The sequence below is a fragment of the Carcharhinus amblyrhynchos genome, chromosome 8 (assembly GCF_965287045.1).
Source record: "Carcharhinus amblyrhynchos chromosome 8, sCarAmb.v2.hapA, whole genome shotgun sequence".
Taxonomy (NCBI): domain Eukaryota; kingdom Metazoa; phylum Chordata; class Chondrichthyes; order Carcharhiniformes; family Carcharhinidae; genus Carcharhinus; species Carcharhinus amblyrhynchos.
Window position 1 is genome coordinate 28,811,891 of NC_137331.1, and position 21,423 is coordinate 28,833,313.

The 21,423-nt window shown below is 44.1% G+C and overlaps 1 long non-coding RNA gene across 1 annotated transcript in view; it reads right to left on the reverse strand.

The window, feature by feature from the left end:
- Positions 1 to 914: 914 nt before the first annotated feature.
- LOC145346489 (uncharacterized) overlaps positions 915 to 21,423 on the reverse strand; it is a 32,089-nt gene continuing 11,580 nt past the window's right edge. Inside the window, exon 3 of the long non-coding RNA XR_013887700.1 lies at positions 915 to 2,431. This is a non-coding gene — a long non-coding RNA (uncharacterized LOC145346489). The remainder of the gene's footprint in view (positions 2,432 to 21,423) is intronic.

Consider the following 21,423-nt stretch of genomic DNA (forward strand, 5'->3'; position numbering starts at 1 on the left):
GGCCAATCAACCTAACCTGCACATCTTTGGACTGTGGGAGGAAACCAGGGCACCCGGAAGAAACCCACGCAGACATGGGGAGAATGTGCAAACTCCACACAGACAATGACCCAAGCCACTAATTGGGCCCAGGTCCCTGGAGCTGTGAGGCAGCAGTGCTAACCACTGTGTCACCATGCCGCCTAATGGATGCGTATAGGGAAGTGGTGGGGTGGGGGTAGATCTGGGTGGGATACTCGTTCAGGGAGTTGGTGCAGACCTGATGGGCTGGGTGGGCTACTTCTGCACTGTAGGGATTCTATGATGATATTTTTAAACATTGCATCTCTGGACACAGCTATGAGGATTTTATCTAGGTCTCACTAGGTGCAGGAGGCAACCTGTCTACACTTGTGTTAACACTGTCCTTGCATTGTTCTGCGCTCTCTTTGCCAACTCGTAGACCTCCTGGGTATCATGTCACAGCTTCTAATAAGAACCTTCCTCATCACTACCAACATATTCTGCCTCTACAGAAGAACTGGGACCTCCTGGGGGGCCAGGCTTGTGGGGGATAACTCTGCAGTGCCACTGCCCGTTCTGAAATTAGTTAGGCATTGGTCCAACTGGAGGTGGGAGGTCATGTGATGAAACTTCCCCGGAAAGCATCCAACCAAGGTTGGCAACCCTGACTTTTGGGCCAATGATGTGGGTATGCCGGCGTTGGACTGGCGTAAACACAGTAAAAAGACTGACAACACCAGGTTTTAGTCCAACCGATTTATTTGATAATAGACTCACAAGCTTTCGAGGTTTCCCTCTTCGTCAGGTGAATGGAGAGTTCTGAGGCCAGAACTGAGGCCAGCTTGTGAGTCTATTATCAAATAAATCGGTTGGACTAAAACCTGGTGTTGTCAGTCTTTTTACTGTTTTGGGCCAATCCCAGCAAGTGATTAGCATCTAAAGAACAATACTTCAGTGCAGGCAAGGAGGTAGTGCCTTCAAAGAAGAGAAAAAAATTGGCAAGAAAGGAAAGTTCAATGTAAGCACAGAGTAATATGAGAAGACCAAATAACACTTAGCTCACTGACTCTTCCAATGCACTGAAACATCAGAGGCTTTGCTGAAGGAGGTGAAAAAGCACAGGTGATGCCTCCAATTCCATGAAATCTCCCTAACACCTCAGGCAGAGTTGTCCATACTATGGTTCCTGGCCCAAGTGGGATCCGTGAACCCTGGATATCTGATGTATGAAGACCTAGTAAATCTTTTTCCTCTTCCTGTGATTGGCAAATCTAATTTATTTCTCCTGCATTTTATGTTTTAAATTCAGATCTGCAGGTTACCTCTCTACCATTTTTTATTTTCTCACATTGGGTTTGTGTGGCCTTCCCATGTCCTTTTCCTCCTTCCATTTGCACATTCTTTGAAACCTTTATGCCTCTACCAATAATCTCTTTTTTTGTGTACACTAGGCTGTGAAACGGGAGTGTTACAAGCACCAACTTATTTATTCAGTGCAATGATATTGGGTCACGTTGCATTGCTCTGGATGTTCTTCATGTATTCTCTAATGCTGTGGTCCAGTGTTCCCCCTTCACTTGCTGCTACACTGAAAGAGGATGCTGAACTATTACTTCCCTTGTTCTGGATGACTTTGGCAAGTGTCCTCTGTGAGGCTGAGGCCTAGAAGGCCCTGCCACATTAGTAGAATCCTGCTAACTGGCAGGAGGAGCTTCTGTCACCATGGCACTGGTTGAGGACTGTCAGTAGCGGATGGATGGAGCCCCAGCAGAAGTTCCCTGAGAGGTGCTTCCAGATGGCAACCGTAGCTGCTAATCTTCCGTTACTAGGTCTGTGTTGTTCAATGGCTTAATGTCCATGCTGCCAGTCCTCCAGTTGCCCTGTCCCTGGGTACCTGAGCTCAGGTGATGGTATGCAGGTTGGAACGCAAAAGCACGATTGCATCTACAATATATTCAGTTTGCTCCTCTAGGACAATTGCCAGTCTGTCCATGGAGGACACGGCACTCCAAAGGGTGGGTGATCTCAGTACAAGTTGCCTAGATGGAGAGCTCCACAGTCTGGGCCAGAACATGCAATCCCTCTGGTATATTCATCAAATCTTCATACACCTCTTACTTGACATCCAGCATCTGCCGCCTTCCAGTGGAGTCCAAAGGTCCATCATCTAGTCTCTGGATCACATTGCACACTCCTCAGAATGTCTGAGGTCTGCTCCACCATACTCTCCAGCAACTGCACATGCAAATGTAAAATTCCCTCTCCAGATTGTGACGGCTCTTGTCCTGAGGTACCAATCTGTGCCGAGATGCCAGTCGCTGCGCTGGTGCTTGGGTCAGAGAGAGGATGTGATAGTGATTCCTCCCAGTGTTCTTCCTCATCCTTGGAGGGGAATGATCAACATCCTGGTCCATTGAAGAGGCTTCATCTGCACAAGAGAGATAGAGGTAAGTGTTTAAGTCACAAACCTGTCCACAGCTGTGCAAGGCCACAATGTTCGGCAACATTACAAACATGTACAACATGAGATATGACACAATGTAAACACACTGCAACATCAAAATGCTTTCGACTAGGAAATTTCTAAGCAACAATGCATCTGCAATCATAGAATTCCGACAGTGCAGAAGGAGTCAGTTCAGTCCATCAAGTCTGCACTGACTCTCTGACAGAGCAATTTACCAAGGCAGTCCACCCATCCTGTCCCCACTGTGTCCCCATAACCCAATGCATTTACCATGCTAATCCCTCTAAGCTACACATCTTGGGACGCTAAGAGGCAATTTAACATTCCTAATTTCCCTAACCTACACTTCTTGGGACACTAAGGAGCAATTTAGCATGGCCAGTCCACCCAGCTGGGTAAATATGTGGGGTTACGGGGATAGGCCCTGGTGGGAATTATTGTTGGTGAGGCTTAATGGGCCGAATGGCCTCCTTCTGCACTGTAGGGATTCTATGATTCACCGAGGAACGTCGCTCAGCTTCTCCAATCTATCCACGTAATTGAAGTTCCTCATCAACGCAACCATTCGCGCAAACATTTTCTGCACCCTCTTCAATACCTTCACGTCCTTCCTAAAGTGAGGTGCCCACTATTATCCAGTTGTGATTATTCATTATAACTTCTTTGCCCCTTGACTTATTCAATTTTTAAAGGATTTTTCTTTAAGGCATCTGTTGATGGGTACACACTCGAAAATACACCCATGTCTTCACATAACAGAGGCTCAGTAAGAAGTCTCATAACACCAGGGTAAAGTCCAACAGGTTTATTTGGAATCATGAACAGTGACTCACCTGATGAAGGACCCATGCTCTGAAAGCTCGTGATTCCAAATAAACCTTTTGGAATTTAACCTGGCATTGTAAAACTTCTTACTGTGTCTACCCCAGTCCAATGCCGGCATTTCCATCTCACAACAGAGGATGACTGACCTGCCGTGCTTCTCTAGCATGGTCTTTTTGTTCAAATTTCCAGTAGATATGTTGACTCATCCCCCCCCATTGCTTCCTCATGAAAATAAATGAATGACACCAAATTTAAACAATTCCTTTGAAATTCAGCTTGGTGACAGGGTTGGTGCTGTTGTGACTTTAATTGTGACTGAGCGTGTGTTGGAGTCGCTCCTATTTGTACTCTTCGAATTCAGTGCTTTGCATTGTGAGCCCAGGCAGTGAGCATTAGCAAGTTATTCAACTATGGCTAAGTATTTACACATGACTTAAAGTAAGCAAACTGGACAATATAACAATGTGACTAAGCTGCCCTCAATCAAATCATGCTCAAGAGAAAAAAGGGAGTTCAAAAGGTTCTTTGTGATGAGGCCTATTTTAACTCTTTACCCTGTCTTGTTAAACCAGGTGAGCATAGAATCAATTGTTGGCTCCCATTTTTAAATTGTAGTTTGAGTTCTGTCCATAATTAGCCACAACCTATGAGGGAGTGTAGACATATCCCTCTGTTAGAGAGGGAGAGAGAGAGGGATAGGTGGTTACCATTCTGCACCAAGCATGGCTGACCAGGAATCTCTCCCTCTCTTGCCACTTACCATGGGCATGTTGGAATCTGCCCATCGTGAATGCTCCTTCCGTATGGAGAAGGATTTAAAGCCAGAGCTTTGCCTCAGAGACCAGGATGCTACCTAATGAGTTAAGTAGGGTTGAGAGACTTATCCAAATATAATATAATTCTATTATCTTGATTACTGAATTAATGAATGACATCTTTAACATATAAAAATGTTCTCCAAGAGTTGGAGATTCAAATTCCAGACAGCATGATTCACACCGGTGCGTTTCCGAGTTCTGATCTTACTGGCCCCTCACCGGAGCAGCAGTGTGAAACACACCGTGGGACCGCAGAAATTTTATACATTAGCATGTCATTAGTGACCACGCTCTCCTGGGCTTCCCCTATCCCCCCTCACCAGGTATTCAGCAGATGCCAGTGTACCATCATGCCGGTGCCATTTACAACAGATTCACCTAGATATGAGCCTGTCACGGGGGTCTCCCTGGGGTCATAATTGGGGAATATTAGGCAAGCGGAGGGGGGGTGTGGTGTACAGCCCCAGGAGAGAGGGACATGGCCGGGCAGTGACCTGGCAATTCCACCTGGCAGTGTCCCTTGGCACAGGTTGGCGCTGGCAGCCAGGCACTACGGCAGTGTCAACCTGGGCCAAGGGGCACACCTCTCTGGGAGCGTCATGGTGTGGGGGTTGGGGATTTAGATATGGAGGTGGCCAGACGCAGTCAGAGGAACAAGGATTGCTGGCAGTGGCTCTTTTGGGTGGCGGAGGGGTGCTGGCTCAGACAGTGAGTGGGGTGGATGGGGGATTGTAAGGTGACAATGATTGGGGGATAGCGAGAGAGTGCCGATGTTCGGGTAGGGGTAGAGAAGTGCCGACTCTGATTGTAGGGGGGAGACCCAGAGATCACAGTGGTGGGCTGGTGGAGAGGTTTCCTCAGGGGCACCCCAATTTCTAAGAACCAGGATTTTGCCAGCATCTGAAGCCACTGCCCACTTTATGTTTTTTGGCACAGTGTCATAAAATCTGGAGAGAAAACTGACCTGTTTCAATGGAGAGAAACACATGGATTTTCTTGCCAGAAACAACACTGCCATTTTTTGGTAAGATTTCACCCATGGTGCTTTGAATTAATTTGTTTTTTAAGAACAAGCCATTGTGTATTTCCCAACCCCTCGGTTTTTGTGCGATCCAATTTCTGCTCATATCCCACAGCAGACTCGAGTTAGGATTTGTTCTGAAGGTTAATTTATTGCACATATCCAAAAACCACAAAAAAAAGTGTCCACAATTTCTTACCCTGCATTCGTATAGTAAAGGGAGGGATACAGTAAAGGAAGTTATATTGTGCAGGGACCATAGAGAAAGTAAACATTGGAACCCATGTGAATCAGAGTCCAGAATCAAAATCAAATGAGGAATCTTTCAAAGATGCCAGATCCCTGATGTTTGATTGTGTAAGATTCACTTTTCCAGTGATAGTGTTCTCACAAGATGAAGTAGGAATGCAGAGATTGAATCAGTTCTGTAGGCAATGTTATGAAAATTTCCCAGCAGAGTCAGGTTAGATGGGGCCAGTTGTCCAACTTGCCCAAAGCTTCCTTCTGTGTGGCCTGTCCATTGGATGTTATGAGGTAGAGATGCCGGCGTTGGACTGGAGTGAATACAATAAGTCTCACAACACCATGTTAAAGTCCAACAGGTTTATTTAATAGCACAAGCCACTAGCTTTCAGAGCACTGTCCCTTCATCAGGTGAGTGGGAGTTCTGTTCACAAACAGGGCATATAAAGACACAAACTCAATTTACAAAATAATGCGAGTCTTTACAGATAATCAAGTCTTAAAGGTACAGACAATGTGAGTGGAGAGAGGGTTAAGCACAGGTTAAAGAGATGTGTATTGTCTCCAGCCAGGACAATTAGTGAGATTTTGCAAGCCCAGGCAAGTCGTGGAGGTTACAGATAGGGTGACATGAACCCAAGATCCCAGTTGAGGCTGTCCTCATGGGTGCAGAACTTGGCTATCAGTCTCTGCCCACCGACTCTGCGTTGTCGTGTGTCATGAAGGCTACCTTGGAGAACGCTTACCCGAAGATCAGAGTCCAAATGCCCGTGACCACTGAAATGTTCCCCAATAGGAAGAGAACACTCTTGCCTGGTGATTGTTGAGTGGTGTTCATTCATCCGTTGTTGTGTCTGCATGGTCTCCCCAATGTACCGTGCCATTGGACATCCTTTCCTGTAGCGTATCAGGTAGACAATGTTGGCTGAGTTGCAAGTGTATGTATCATGTACCTGGTGGATGGTGTTCTCACATGAGGTGATTGATGGCTTCCGTGTTGATGATCTGACATGGATGCCATCATCGACATGGATGCCATCATCTCATGTGAGAACACCATCCACCAGGTACACAGTACATACACTTGCAACTCGGCCAACATTGTCTATCTGATACGCTGCATGAAAGGATGTCCCGAAGCATGGTACATTGGGGAGACCATGCAGACGCTACAACAACAGATGAATGAACACCGCTTGACAATCACCAGGCAAGACTGTTCTCTTCCTGTTGAGGAACACTTCAGCAGTCACGGGCATTCAGCCTCTGCTCTTCGGGTAAGCGTTCTCCCCAGCGGCCTTCACAACATACGACAACGGAGAATCGCTCAGCAGAAGCCAATGGCCAAGTTCCATACACATGAGGATGGCCTCAACCAGGATCTTGGGTTCATGTCACACTATCAGTAATCCCCGCGACTCGCCTGGGCTTGCAAAATCTCACTAATTGTCCTGGCTGGAGACAATACACATCTCTTTAACCTGTGCTTAACCCTCTCTCTATTCACATTATCTGCACCTTTAAGACTTGATTACCTGTAAAGACTCACATTCCAACTATTATTTTGTAAATTGAGTTTGTATCTTTCTATGCACTCTTTGTGAACAGAACTCCCCTGCTGAAGGGGCAGCGCTCTGAAAGCTAGTAGCTTATGCTACTAAATAAACCTGTTGGACTTTAATCTGGTGTTGTGAGACTTCTTACATTGGATGTTAAATAGCAGATCAGGGTATGCAACTCAGAGAGTAATATTAATCTCACATAACAGCAGAAAATGCTGGAAAATCTGAACAGGTCTGACAGCAGCTGTGGAGAGAATCAGCTGTATCAGGCTATATCAATTCAGCTGCCCTTTCTATATCATATAGCAATGTGCATAAAAACCAGCTGTATCAATATCACCCATATTATACCATCACCCAAAGTCAGAATTACCCCTTTGTTTGAATAACTCACACTGCTTCAGAGCTGGGGTGTAGAAACAATTAGCTGTCATTTAATCTCATCAAACAATCGCAACATTCTCACTCAGCTTTTCAATGCTCTTGCATCAGCTGTTTAAAATACAATTGTTCTTCATTTAAATGCCCATTGCCTGATATTTATATACAAACATATTGGAACAGGAGTAGGGCACTTGGCCTCTCGAGCCTGTTCCCCCATTCAATAAGATCACGACTGATCCAATTTCAACCTCAACTCCACATTCCAGCCTATCCCCAATAACCTTTCACCTCTTGCTTATCAAGATTCCATCTGCCTTTGCTAAGAGTGGTACAGTGGCACAGTGGTTTACACTGCTACCACACAGTGCCAGGGACCTGAGTTCAATTCCTGGTTTGGGTCACGATCTGTGTTGAGTCTGCACATCCTCTCCGTGTGCATGGGTTTCCTCTGGGTACTCTGGTTTTCTCCCACAGTCTGAAAGATGTGCTGTTCAGGTGCATTGGCCATCTAAGTTCTCTCTCAGTGTACTCAAACAGATGCCAACTGGGGGATTTTCACTTAATTGCAGTGTTAATGTAGGCCTACTTGTGGCACTAATAAATAAACTAAAGATATTCAAAGACTCTGCCAGAACCACCTTTTGAGGAAGAATTCAAAAGTCTCATCAACCTCAGAGAAAAATATTCTCTTCATCTCTGTCCTTAATGAGCAACCCTTTATTTTTGCCCCTAGTTCCAGATTCTCCCACAAGAGGAAACATTCTCTTCACATTCATTGTCAATATCCCTCAGGATCCTATATGTTTCAATCAAGTCACCTCTTATTTTACTAAATTCCACTGAATCCAAGCTTTGCCTGTCCAGCCTTTCCTCATAAGACAACCTGCCCATTCATGATATTAGTCTAGTAAACCTTCTCTGAACTGTTTCTGATGCATTTAGATTTTTCCTTAAATAGGGAGATCAACACACTCTCCTGTACTCCAGATGTGGTCTCACTAATGCCCTCAGAACCATCATGGAATCCTAACCTCCTTATCACCATTTACATTCCCTTTGTCCAATTACAACCCCCGCAATATGCCCCCACCACCCTCATTGTGTAAACCTTGTCCTTTCTTTTCTTCAGTTCTGATGAGGGGTCATCCTGACTCGAAAAGTTGGCTCTATTCTCCCTCCATAGATGCTTTCAGACTTGCCGAGTTTTTCCAGCATTTTCTGTTTTTGTTTCAGATTCCAGTATCTGTACTATTTTGCCTATTTCAAGTCAGTTTCAGGCCCTTCAGTTTACACTATTTGTTTTGGTGCTTCCAGTTCACTTGAGGGCCTAAACATTCAACCTTGTGGTGCCAGTTTTCTGCCAATAAACAGTCTCCTCAGCTTTCAATATTGGAAACGTATGCCAATTTTTTTTTTGGTGTGTTTAGTGGGTACCTATCCCACAACTTCCTCACTTCACACTGTTACATCTCTTTCAATGTTGGAGTCTGTTGGTGAGATACTGTTATAATGGAACATCTGGCAGATCTGATATAGAATTTGCTGCAGAAATAATGGTGAGGTTAATAGTGTTATATTCAGCAGGACCTGGACAACATTCAGGCATGGACTGCTCGGTAGCATGTAACTACACGTGGCACAGTGGGGCAGCACGGTGACACAGTGGTTAGCACTGCTACCTCACAGCGCCAAGGACCCGGGTTCAATTCCTGGCTTGGGTCATTGTCCAAGTGGAGTTTGTACATTCTCCCTGGTCCAAAGAAGTGCAGGTTAGGTTGATTGGCCATGGTACATTGACCCTTAGTGTCAAGGGGATTAGCAGGGTAAATAAGTGGGGCTACAGGGATAGGACTGAGTGGGATAATGGTCAGTACAGACTCAGTGGGCTGAATGGCCTCCTTCTGCACTGAAGGGTTTCTGTGCTTCTGTGTAACATTCATGCCACACATGTGCCAGGCAATGGCCACATTTAACACAGAATCTAACTATCACCACTTGACATTCAATAGCATTAATATTGCCAAATCCCATACCATTAATCTTCTGGACCATCAAGTTGACCAGCCATATAAATACTGTGACTACAAGAATATGTCAGAGATTAGGAATCCTGAGGCAAGTAACTCACTTCCTGACTCCCCAAAGCCTGTCCACCATCTACAGGGCACAAGTCAGGAGTCTGATGGAATATTCACCACTTGCCTAAAAGAGTGTATCTCCAACAACACTCAAGAAGCTCAGTGCCATCCAGGACAAAGCAACTCACTGAATCAGCATCGCTACCACCACCTTAAACATTCCCTCTCCCCATCACTGATGCTTAGTGGCAGCAATGTGCACCATCTACAAGATACATTGTAGCAACTCACCAAGGCTTCACCAAAAACAACTTTTAAACCTGCAACCTCTACCACCTAGAAGGAAAGGGGCAGCAGACATCAGGGAACACCAGCACCTGCAAGTTCCCCTCCAAGCTGCACACCATCCTGACTTGGAAATAAGTCACCATTCCTTCATTGTCACCTGGTCAAAATCCTGGAACTCACTCTCTAACAGCACTGTGAGTGTACCTACAACACATGGATTGCAGCAGTTCAATTAGGCAACTCACCAGCACCTTGTTAAGGGTAATTTGGGATGGGCATTAAATGCTGGTTTAGCCATTGATGCCCACATCATGTGATATAAAAAGCTTAAAATGGTTATAGCACGAAAGGAGAGCAAATTGTCTTTTCCTATCCAGGCTGGCTGCAGGCAAGAGTGAATCCCACTCCCCTGCCATTTCCTCAGATCAGGCTGCACCTTCAGTACTGTGCCCAGTTCTAACCGCTGAGCAACAAAGAAGCTATTCAATGTCTGCAGTCATAGCAGAGAAGAGCCATGAAGCTGATCCCCCATGTCAGGGGTTCAAATTGTGAGGGAAGTTTAGAGAAAAGCTTTCCAGCTTAAAAAGGAACCTTTTGAAAGGTGATTTTACAATTTGTATACAAAATAAGGAAAAGCATGAAAAGATAAATATAAAACACTAATTTAAATTAAATTGTGGGGTAGGATACGGATTCAAACTAGTGAAAGGTAAATTTAAGACTTAATATTGGAAACAATTTCTTCTCAGAACTCAGAATGTATTTATGAATAACATGGTTGAGGTTAAACTGTAAATTTGTTTAATAATAAGTTTCATGGAGCAATGTGGGACTCTAGGTTCTTTCTGCACAGATAAATTAGACTGTACCAATTGGTCTTCCTCATCAGTAAGTAAGCATCTTGTAATCTAAGTCCTTTATCTCCTAATTGTGCATACTCACCCATATGGCAATTAACAGTCTTCTACCAATTACATCATCTGCTAAAGCTAACACATTCAACTATCTTTCCATTCACAGATTAGTTAACAATTCTGCTAATGTTGCAATGATGTGGCTTGGATGGTTCTAATTAACATAACAATAAGCAGGGATGTTAAAAATCCTAAACACACCTACTTATAGCCCCATAAAATACTTCCTTCTACTGAGTATTCTTTCGTTTTTTTGTAAAGGGGTTTTAATGATTATGTGCTCCTTGATGGATTAGTGCCAGTAGTATAATGATCAGCAGATTCTATAGGGATTGTTCTGAGCAGACATGAAGAGTGTATTGGGGGAGGGCACGGGATAGTGCTTCAATCTGAAGCTTTTCAACTTTAGCCCTTGCACTTTGAGGGCATACCAATGAGATTAGCTGCAGTGTTCCCCAGCTACTGCTGACACTCAGACTACTTGTTTGAACCCTGGTGCTTGGAGTCTGCATTAGTCCTTTTGCATACTCAACCCTGTTCTCAAACAGCAGAAGCACTTTATCAATAGTACTTATTTCAGAATCTAACTTAATCAAGTGTTGCTATAAATGGACTACATGTAAAGTTCTTACTGAAGATCATTGAGCTGAAGTGTTGGGCAGTATTTCATGCCCTCCACATGGCAAGTTTATTGGCATAGATGGCATTTAATCAGATGGGAGGGTGAAGAGTAGAGCCCTTACCCAACTATCACTCTCCTCCACCCCACCCTGGTTAAGTCTGTGGAGGCAATTAACACCCAATTAAAAGCTCAGCCATGTGGGAAGCACAACAAGCAAACCTGGGGAGGTTTGAGTGAGGGGGGAGGGAAGGTGTGGTTTCTCTCAGAGACACTACTTAATAGCTAATCGAGGAACCTGACAACAGGAAGCTTGGGAAGGGAGTCCACTGACAGCAATATTATGGTGGGTGGCCAATCAAGACCTGCCCAGCTTGGACTGCTTTTGCTGATTGGACTAGCACTGCATGGGGGGTGGGAACAGAGTGGGCACCAGGTCCAATGGGAACTCAGCCAGTGGAAGGCATGGGAGGGTTTAAAAACTCAGAAAGCAGCTCCCTGAATGCTCCCAGGAGTTGTGAGGGATGTTGAGGGAACTATCTATACCCAATATGATAACTTCCCTGTTGTCTTGCAATGGCATCAACACATGGTAGTCATGGAAGGTTCTGCACGGACTCTACCAAGACAAAGACTAATGCACACAGACTCTCATGGATCTGTGCCAGATTGCCCATGCAACATCTGTGCCTGATGGATGACTCCAGAGGTTCGTCACCTACCTCAGACTCAACAATGTCCTGGTCTCCAGAGGTGCTCCCACTGTTGGCACCCTTTCTTCCTCTGTCAGCTCCTCACATGAGTGTGATGTACCCTCAATGCCACACTGCAGCTGATAACCTAATGCACACACTGGGGCAAGTCAGGTGGGCACTCTACTCTGTGTTTTTCTGATGCATGCCTGAGAGTCCTATGGTGCAGATCAGTGCCAGGTTGCACATTCTCATGTCTAGGAATGGCAAGAGAAAGTCACTTCACTTGATCAAAACTGCCTGTCAGAGGTTGCTGCCCAGATCAGTGGATATGATGTGGTGCATCAAACGTAGCTTCTGTGCTGCAAAATGTTCAATAACCTTGTGCGATTACAAGGGTAAGTGCGATGGCATGGAGCTGTCCGGAGAAGTGTAATCAGATGCCCATTCCTCTGTGCTGTCAGTTAGCTCAGCTTGCTGGACAGCTGATTCATTCAGAAGGCCCTGCCTTTTCAACTTTGTCCCTCACCTAAAGATGTGGTGATCCTCAGGTTAAATCACCACCAGTCAGCCTATAGACAAGGGGTGAGTTTACCTTTACCTCTGTGCCCTCAGGGGTCTGAATATGTATGCCAATGGGCATTAAAGCCTGCCCTGTCATGGCTGGAATGTCAGCCCAATAGGTCTCAGTGCTTTGTCAGGAGAAGTGTGCCTCAATGGAATGGACCTTCAGGGACACAGAGTACTACTGAGGCTTTGTATTGTTTCCTGTCAGGAGAAGACAAGTTACAATGCAGCAGAGCTCTGTAAAACCAGTGCGGGCTCCCAAATCTGCTTGTGTAACAAAGCATGAGTGTGATGCACTGGAACTGCACTGCCACCAGCCATCTCACTCCTCTATTTGAGGTGAGGCAGGGGTTTGTGGTGAAGGTTAGAGTGCAGATCCCACATCTGTGTGCTGTAAGTACAGAAAATATTACGGGCTTCTGTCATCAGAAAGTGAACTGTCACAGCCAGATTGTCCATTGAAGCTTCAATGAGATAGTACCATGTGTTCATCCGGCAGTGAGGATCCTCCAGCAGCAAACAATAGGACCTGGGTGGAATTGTGACCAGTGCTGGCTCGATGGGCCAAGTAGCCTCCTGCACTGTCAGGATTCTACGATTCTTAATAATAAACACCTTCACAAAGCAAATCCAAAGTAAAGGTTTAATAAAGAAATTTCATTACACAACCACCTGGGCCAAGTGCTGGGCTACACAAATGCTCCCCTAATCTCCATCTCCTTCTTATTTCTACAGCATCAGCTGACCACCACAGCATGTTGCCATTGGTTACATTGTAACGCCATGCAGCAGGTCTCCATTGTCTTCTCAGCTTGCCTAGCTACATAGTGACTGTGATGATTGAATTTACTGATCTTGTGCTTCCATTCTGCAGATAGACCATCTGCAGGAGCTGCAAGTGACCACAAGGAACCCCAACGTTAAGCTTTCAGGAAGACAGCACTCCTTCATTAGCTCACACCATCTCTCAGGACCAGGTACCAGTGCAGAGACTCACACACCGGTGTGTGCATTAGGTTATCAGCTGCAGTGTGGCATTGAGGGTACATCACACTCATGTGAGGAGCTGGCAGAGGAAGAAAGGGTGCCAACAGTGAGAGCCCTCAGGAGACCAGGACGTTGTTGAGTCTGAGGCAGGTGACGAACCTCTGGAGTCATCCATCAGGCAACAGATGTTGCATAGGCAATCTGGCACAGATCCATGAGAGTCTGTGTGCATTAGTCTTTGTCATGGTAGAGTCCGTGCAGAACGTGAGTACTGTGTTGACCCTTAACACCGAGTGCATAGCCTCCTCAAATGAAAATGTGGCAACTCGTGGAGAGGCAGCTCCAGGAGTAGAATTGGGGGTTTTAGGGGCCATACTTGGACTTGCAATCCAGCACACTGACTTTGACCTCAGGAGGTCACTGCCAGCCTGATAGATGGATGAGGTACCTATTCTCTCTGCTATGTGTCCATCCATCAATAATGAGGTGTACCTCACTCTCATGGATGAGCTCCCTGTCATCTCTGTGGGCTCCTCTCAGGGTGCTTTGGACAAGGCCACCAACTCCTCCATCGCTCTATCAGTGGCTGCTGCAACTGATGATGCCATGACTGTTACGAACTGCCCAGCCACTGGCCAGAGGACGATTGCCAAGGTCATTACAGGCACTTAGACAGCAATGTCAGCAGGCTGCCTCCAATACCACTGCCAGTGAGCCTGGGGTGGAGTTGAAGGCACCTTGAGCACAATATTTACATGTCACGGGTGACATTATTTGCATTCATTATTTTGAAATTTGTGTTAGCATGATAAATTTTGTATGTTCTTTTTCTGTTCATCTGAAGCAACATAAACATTTCCATTACTTTAATGGACTGAAATTGGCTGGATGCTTTGAATAGATGCCAGATGCTGCACAGGCTTGTAACTGGCGTTGTGTGGTGCTGACATTCTGGGTTGGGCACTCATTTAATGATTGTAAAGGAGAAAGTGCCATTGAGGCTTGTATCTAACACCAGCAAAATTTCAGCGGTATGTCCCATTTATGTCAGAAGTGTTGCTAGACGCTCCTCTTTAACCTTGGCAGTCAGGTGTTGAGTATCATGTTAAGAGATAATTTTTGTCTGTAATTAAAGGCACAGCACATGAATGGCTATTGCTATAGTGGAAAATGCTATGCTCTACCATTTGTTTTCCAGTTACAGGCAATTTAGGGCAGCATGGTAGCACATTGGTTAGCACTGCTGCCTCACAGCACCAGTGATCCGGATTCAATTCCGGTCTCTGGTCACTGTATGGAGTCTACACATTCACTTCGTGTCTGCGTGGGTTTCTACTGGCTGCTCAGGTTTCCTCCCACAGGCCAAATATGTGCAGGTTAGGTCAATTAGCCATGGTAAATTGACCCAAGTGTCATGTGGATTAGGTAGGTAAATATGTGGGGTTATGGGAATAGAGCCTGTACGGGATTGTGGTCAGTACAGACTCGATAGGCTGAATGGCCTCCTTCTGCACTGTAGAGATTCCATGTTTGCACCTATCCCAAACAGCAGAAGGAGCAAGGTGGAAAATGTAAACTGCAGTTCTGACTTTGAAAGTGGATGTGTACAGCCTGTCACATATCTGGCTAATTCTCTACTGCTACTCTGAAATAAGCCTTGCAATGTAAAGATATTCTCAACACCTTGCTTCAGTTGAAAGAAAGGGAGAATGTGCATTTATATAGCACCCCTCACAATCCCAGACTGTTCCAAATTGTTTTATAGCCAATGAAGGATTTCTTTTCTTTTGCGGTGTAATTGTAATATAGGAAATGTACAAGGCCATTTGCACATAGCAAGGTTCTACAAACAGTCTTGATACAAGTGATCCGAATACTTGTTTTATTGATGTTGGCTGCTGAAGAATTAATATCGGTCAAAACATCAAGCAAATCCACCCTAAATTTCTTAGAAATAGTGCCATGGGATTGTTTACATCTACCAAAGAGGGCAGATGGGAATCTTGGTTTAAAGACATCCCCAGTACTGCATTCTCTCAGCACCACACTGAGTATTAACCTGCATTTTGTTCTCAAGCCTCTGTCCTGCATAACATGACAAATTAGTGGTCAAAAATTTATTTTGTTTGATATTTATTATCTTCCTTGCTTTCAAGGAAAAGAACTTCAGATGCTTCTTGTTGTGATGTTTTCTCCTTTATAGCTTAACCCAAAAGTAGGGGTTGTCAGCTAACCCAATCATTGGATCTGAGTGCTGCTATTTAATGGGTCACATGGAAACGTGTCTGTGTGAATGACTTAACCTTGCTTCAACCCAGCCCCTTGATAAACTGCCTAGACTCTTCTCCCGTTGTCCTAGCTTGGAGCAAGGTCTTACCACTGCAGAATCATAGCTTATTCCCCACGCCATCGCTCAATGATGTAGTGCACTCTATACCACCCATCTATTATAGATTAGATGTAGTTTACTGAATGCCTGAGGGAGACAATAGCTCACTAAATAGCTCACAAGTGACATGCTGGAAGTTCTATTTACAACAACAATAACAATTTACATTTATATATTGCCTTTAACATATTAAAAATCTAAAAGCACTTCTTGCATTTATTAAACCAATGTGACACCAGAACATGGAAGGACAGATGACCAAAAGTCTGCTCACAAAGTAGACTTTAAGGAGTGTCTTAAAGAAAGAGTGGGAGATAAAGAGGCTGAGAGGTATAGGGGGAGAATCCTAGAGTTTGGGGCGACCGCTAATGTTGAAGCAATTAAAATCAGGGCTGAACATAGGGCCAGATCTGGAGGCATGCAGAGATCTCAGAGGAGTTTAGAGCTAGAGGAGGTTAGCCAGCGGTACTCAATACACTGGGAGATGTTAGAGAGAGTGAGATCTAGGGAGCACTGGTGAATTGATCATTGAAACTATCATCACAAAGTTCCTGCATCAATACAGGAAGAGAGGAAAAAGATCTAGGACATATAATAAGAGGGCTGTAACATTGGTTCCAGGATGTTTATTTCGGGAAGTGATAGTGTGTTTGTATAGCACACTGGTGCAACCCCATGATATGGCTGAGTGCAATTCCCAACACTGTTGGGACATCTTGGTTTTCGAGAGGCAACATCAAAGAGTAACTAAATCTCATATCGAGATTTGGGTACCTGAACAATGAGAGGTTATATAACCTTGGAATGTTTCATAAGAGAAAGTTTAGGGGAATCTTATTGAAGTATTATTCCAAAGTCCTGAGAGTTGAACTCAGCCGTAATAATGCATTTAGTACAGTCACAAATCCTATAACTCTCAAACTCAGGAGAAATGAGCAAATAATTTAAACTGAATGTGTTTACACAGAGGGTGGTGAATGTGTGCAAATCACTACTGAGAAAAGTTGTGGAACTGGATTGTACATTGCCGAATTTAAGATCAACTTGGATGTAGATGATTGATTACTATGAAAAACTGAGCCATGTTTGATGTTTCCTAGACTTTTGTCACCAATGTAACAGTCTTTTCCAACGTTTTTGATGGCTGTGAGCCATGCTGACCAGGACGGTTTCATTCCACAGTCTGTGCTGAGTTAACAGAACAGTGATCTAAAATTGATCTCAACATCCATGGCTGGAGGTTAATAATGGCAAGAGATCCATGGCTAAAGGACAACTCAGTGGCTAGCATTGCTGCATCACAGCAGCAGGGATCCAGGTTCAATTCCCGGCTTGGGTCACTATCCGCATCTTCTCCCTGTGTCTGTGTGGGTTTCCTCCAAGTGCTCCGGTTTCCTCCCACACTCCAAAAGACACGCTAGTCATGTCCATTGGCCATGTTAAATTCTCCCTCAGTGTACCGGAACAGGTACCGGAATATGGCGACTAGTGGATCTTCACAGTAACTTTATTGCAATGTTAATGTAAGCCTATTTGTGACACTAATAAATAAACTTTAAACAAACCCTTCCGACAATAATGGTTCAGCGTTTCAGCAGTCACTACCTACATTTTCAGGTGAAGAGTGGACACTCGCACATGATAGCGGAGAATCACATATAGGGGTGAAACTTTTCTATTTATTATGGATTCCAGAAGATAAGGAGTCAGGAAGGAGCTTTGAGGCCTGTTTCTGTCAAATGTTAATGGAATATAGTTTTGATGAGCTGTCAAATTGGTCTGTTTTTACAGTGAGTAAAAATTCATCAAATCTTGCTTAAATCATTTTCTTTATTCATAATTTGCAGAAACAAAGCATCAAGACAAAGATGGACTGATTCATCTATCAATAAAATACAGTGGCCTGCCAACATTGTGGGTAAACGTCTTTGTTTATCTAAACAGAAATGTATAGAAAACAGTATTGTTTGGGGTATATACAGTACTTAGAATAAAGAAACCTAAATAGCATAGATCAGCTTTGTTTAATCCAGTCAACATTCATAATCTTAAGATAAGCAAAATATTGTGGATGCTGGAAAAGCAGGTCTGACAGCATCCGTAAGGAGAGAAAGCAGAGTTAAAATTTCGAGCCCTTTGATGTTTCATCAGAACTGAAGAGAGGGAGAAAATGTTAGAGTTGTGAGAGATTGCAACAAAAAGTAGCAACTTTAAGAACAAAAGACAGGTGGTTTGATGCAGGAAGGTAAGGGGGGGGGTCTGCACTGAGGCAATAAATGTTTGGATTTTTTTTAAAAGGGGTTTAGATATAGGAGGAAGTTCAGAAGTGGAGGGAAACCTCAGCTAAGGAAAAGGTAAACATGTCAGAATGCACCATTTTCAAAGGTGACAGCATCAGAACAGATGTGATGGAGACAAAGAAACTGGGAGAATGGGATGGAGTCTTTACAAAGAATGGGAATTGGGGGTTTGTAATGAATATTGGTGGTCAGTCCATCATTGGAAAGGGAAGTCAGAGAGGTCAAGGAAGGGAAGTATTGGAGATGGACCATATGAAGGTGAGAGAGGGGTGGAAATTGGAAACAAAGTTGATCATTTTTTCCCAGGTCCAGACGAGGATGAAACGACACCAATTCAAGTATCAATGCAATAGAGAAAGAGTTACAGGGGAGGGCCTGAGTAGGACTGGAACAAAGAGTGTTCCACATAACCCACAAATAGACAGGCATAACAGCAGCCCATGTGGGGACCCAAAGCCACACCTTTTACTTGCAGGAAGTGAGACAAGTTAAGGAGAAATTATTCAGTGACAGAAAAAGTTCAGGTAGAGGAGAGGTGGTAGTGGACGAGGATTGTAGGAGGGTACAGATGATGGAACAAACTGGTTTGTTAAATAAAATTAATGGTATGCAAATCCAGTTTCAGATGACCTTCAGCCATGAATCAGGACTGCGAGTTCCCACCTTCATTTCACGCTGTCAGGAAACTGATTCTTTTCCCTCTGGTCACATTCTCGTCCCCTCCTACCCACCATGACCCCCAACGCCGACATTTGATGACGGGAATTCCACTGTGAACCTGCCCTATGTCATTTAGGACACCCAAAAACGGGATCTTTATCTAAGGATTTGAGCACATAACTGGAATGACACTGGTGTGCAGCATTGGGAAAATGCTGCATTGACAGAGGAGCTGTTTAGAAAAGGTCCAGTGTACCTCTTCCAATTAAAATTGATGGTAAGTATCCCAAGGCACTATTAGAAGAGCAGCAAGGAGTGCTCAATTATAGTTCATTATTTGTAAAGTGTTTTGGAAATCTTTGTGGACAGTAAGATGCTGTATAAGTATAAATTTTTTTTTAGGTGCCTTGCAACCAATATCCCAAATTTACATTAAATGGTAATTTATCTCCTTGCTGTTTGTGAAGTCATACTCTGTACAATGAGGTAATCATGTTTTGTACATAACAGTAGTCTCTGTGCTACACTGTAATTCATTGGCGGAAGTCTCTGGCTGTTTGCTAACGGTGGATTCTCTGGTCCCACAGCCAGCCCACCCCTAGCATGGGTTTCCCGGCGGCATGGTGTGGCTACAATGGGGAATCCCATGGAAAATGTCAGGACCAGAAAATCCCGCTACTAGCAAAAGGCCTGTCACTGCTGAGAAATCTGCTGATGGGAAGGCGGAGAACTATATTTAAAGCACTTTGAGAAGTTTCTGAAAGCTGTGACCAAGTGCATAAATTAATATATTTTCTTTCTCCACCATGGTGATTGCAGGGGTACTGCCTGTGACCTCAGTACGAGGTGAAAATCAGCTATTACACTCACCCCTGATAATTATCCATGGATTCTCCAAAAACTACTATTGGACATTAGGAAGGAGGATGAGACTGTGCTTGGATGTGCTCATAACCTACATAGTCAAATAGTTCACATACATTCAAAGCTCAGATGTAAATAATTGCATGCATATTGGATGGGTCAGAAGTGCTCGTGAAATTGTATTCCAAAAAGATGCTAAAAGGGGAGGGAAAAGTGGCCAAAGGAAGATCATCTCAACAGACCAATGATAATTTTTTTGGAAAGTCTATGCCTATTTGATTTAATGGTTGGGTGGTTGGTTACTAGGATAGGTTGTTGGTGATCTGGACACCTAAAAACTTGGAAGCTCTTGACTCTTTCTACTTATCCCCGTTGTTGTAGACAGGGACATGTTCTCCTCAATGCTTTCTGAAGTCGATGACAATCTTCTTCATTTTGTTGACATTGAGGGAGAGATTATTGTTGCCGCACCAATTACCAGATTTTCTAGCTCATTCCTGTATTCTGCCTCGTCGTTGTTTAAGATCCAACCCACTACAGTGGTGTGTCAGCAAACTTGAAAATCGAGTTGGAGGGGAATTTGGTCACAGTCATGGGTGTCAGATAAGAAGAAACAGGCCCACGATTGGGTTCCATTTGCCAATGAAACTTGTTTCTCATGTTGAACACTTGAACTCTGTACACACTGCACAGCAGTCTGAAGATGCATGCAGATTACTTACCACTAACTTGCAAATTCAAACTATGCGTTCAGAGTTCTTGGCCTGAAGTTTATCCCAGTGAGGTTCCGTGTTGACACTTGTGTTGCTGCTCAGAGGTTTCATTCCAGAAGTCAGCATATTACATGGCAAAGGGAATGCAAGGAATCAGAAACCCTCAGTCACCCTGAGGCATTCACTTATTTCCAAGATTCTTTGAGGCAAGTTTACATTTGCCAATTGTACAGTTCAGGATTGCTGCTACAGCAGACATCTCTCTCCTGTGACAAGTGCATTTCCTGCATAAAGCCCAGTCCACACAGGCAACGTGGAATAATTATTATTAGAAACATCCCTCTCAATACATCGGAGGACACCCCCCCTCCCCTTGCTGTATGCTGAGCATTAACAACATGCACTTTCCAATGAATCTGCTGTTGTATTTACTGCAAATGCCCCACATTCATGTTTAGTTGAGATTTTATTTTGGATCAGAGGAATTTTGGTTTGATCTAATAGCCAAATATTTCTATTACCTCAAAACTACCCATTCAGATCATCAGTTGCCTTAATGTCATTCCATTTGCTTTGGGATAAAAAACAGTTACAAAGATTAGTCTCAAACATTTTTTTCCCTCTTCCACACACCCAGCAGGAAGTTACTCATCTTGCCTGAGAAGGGTTACAGAGATAAATGGCTTGTTCTGGCTGGGTGCCGGCTGCTACGTCCCCTCCTGATGGAGGAATGATGGGTGTGTAAGAGACATTGTTAGAAGAGGATGGAACACTGTATGATTTTTGTGGCTGGAAAACTGTGGATATGAGCCGATAGCTTAGTCTTGCTTTAGAAGCAATTTTAAAAAAAAGGGCCATAAGGATATTGTATACAGATAAGAAAAAAAAACTGGGTGCAAGGGTTGGTCATTTTCGAGTACCAATGCCTAGCACAATAGAATAATGTAGTATTGTGCCTTGAATTTCTCCATTGCCATCACTTCTGATGAGTTCTCAGACTCAGCTTAATTAATGAGCTCCCCATGATGC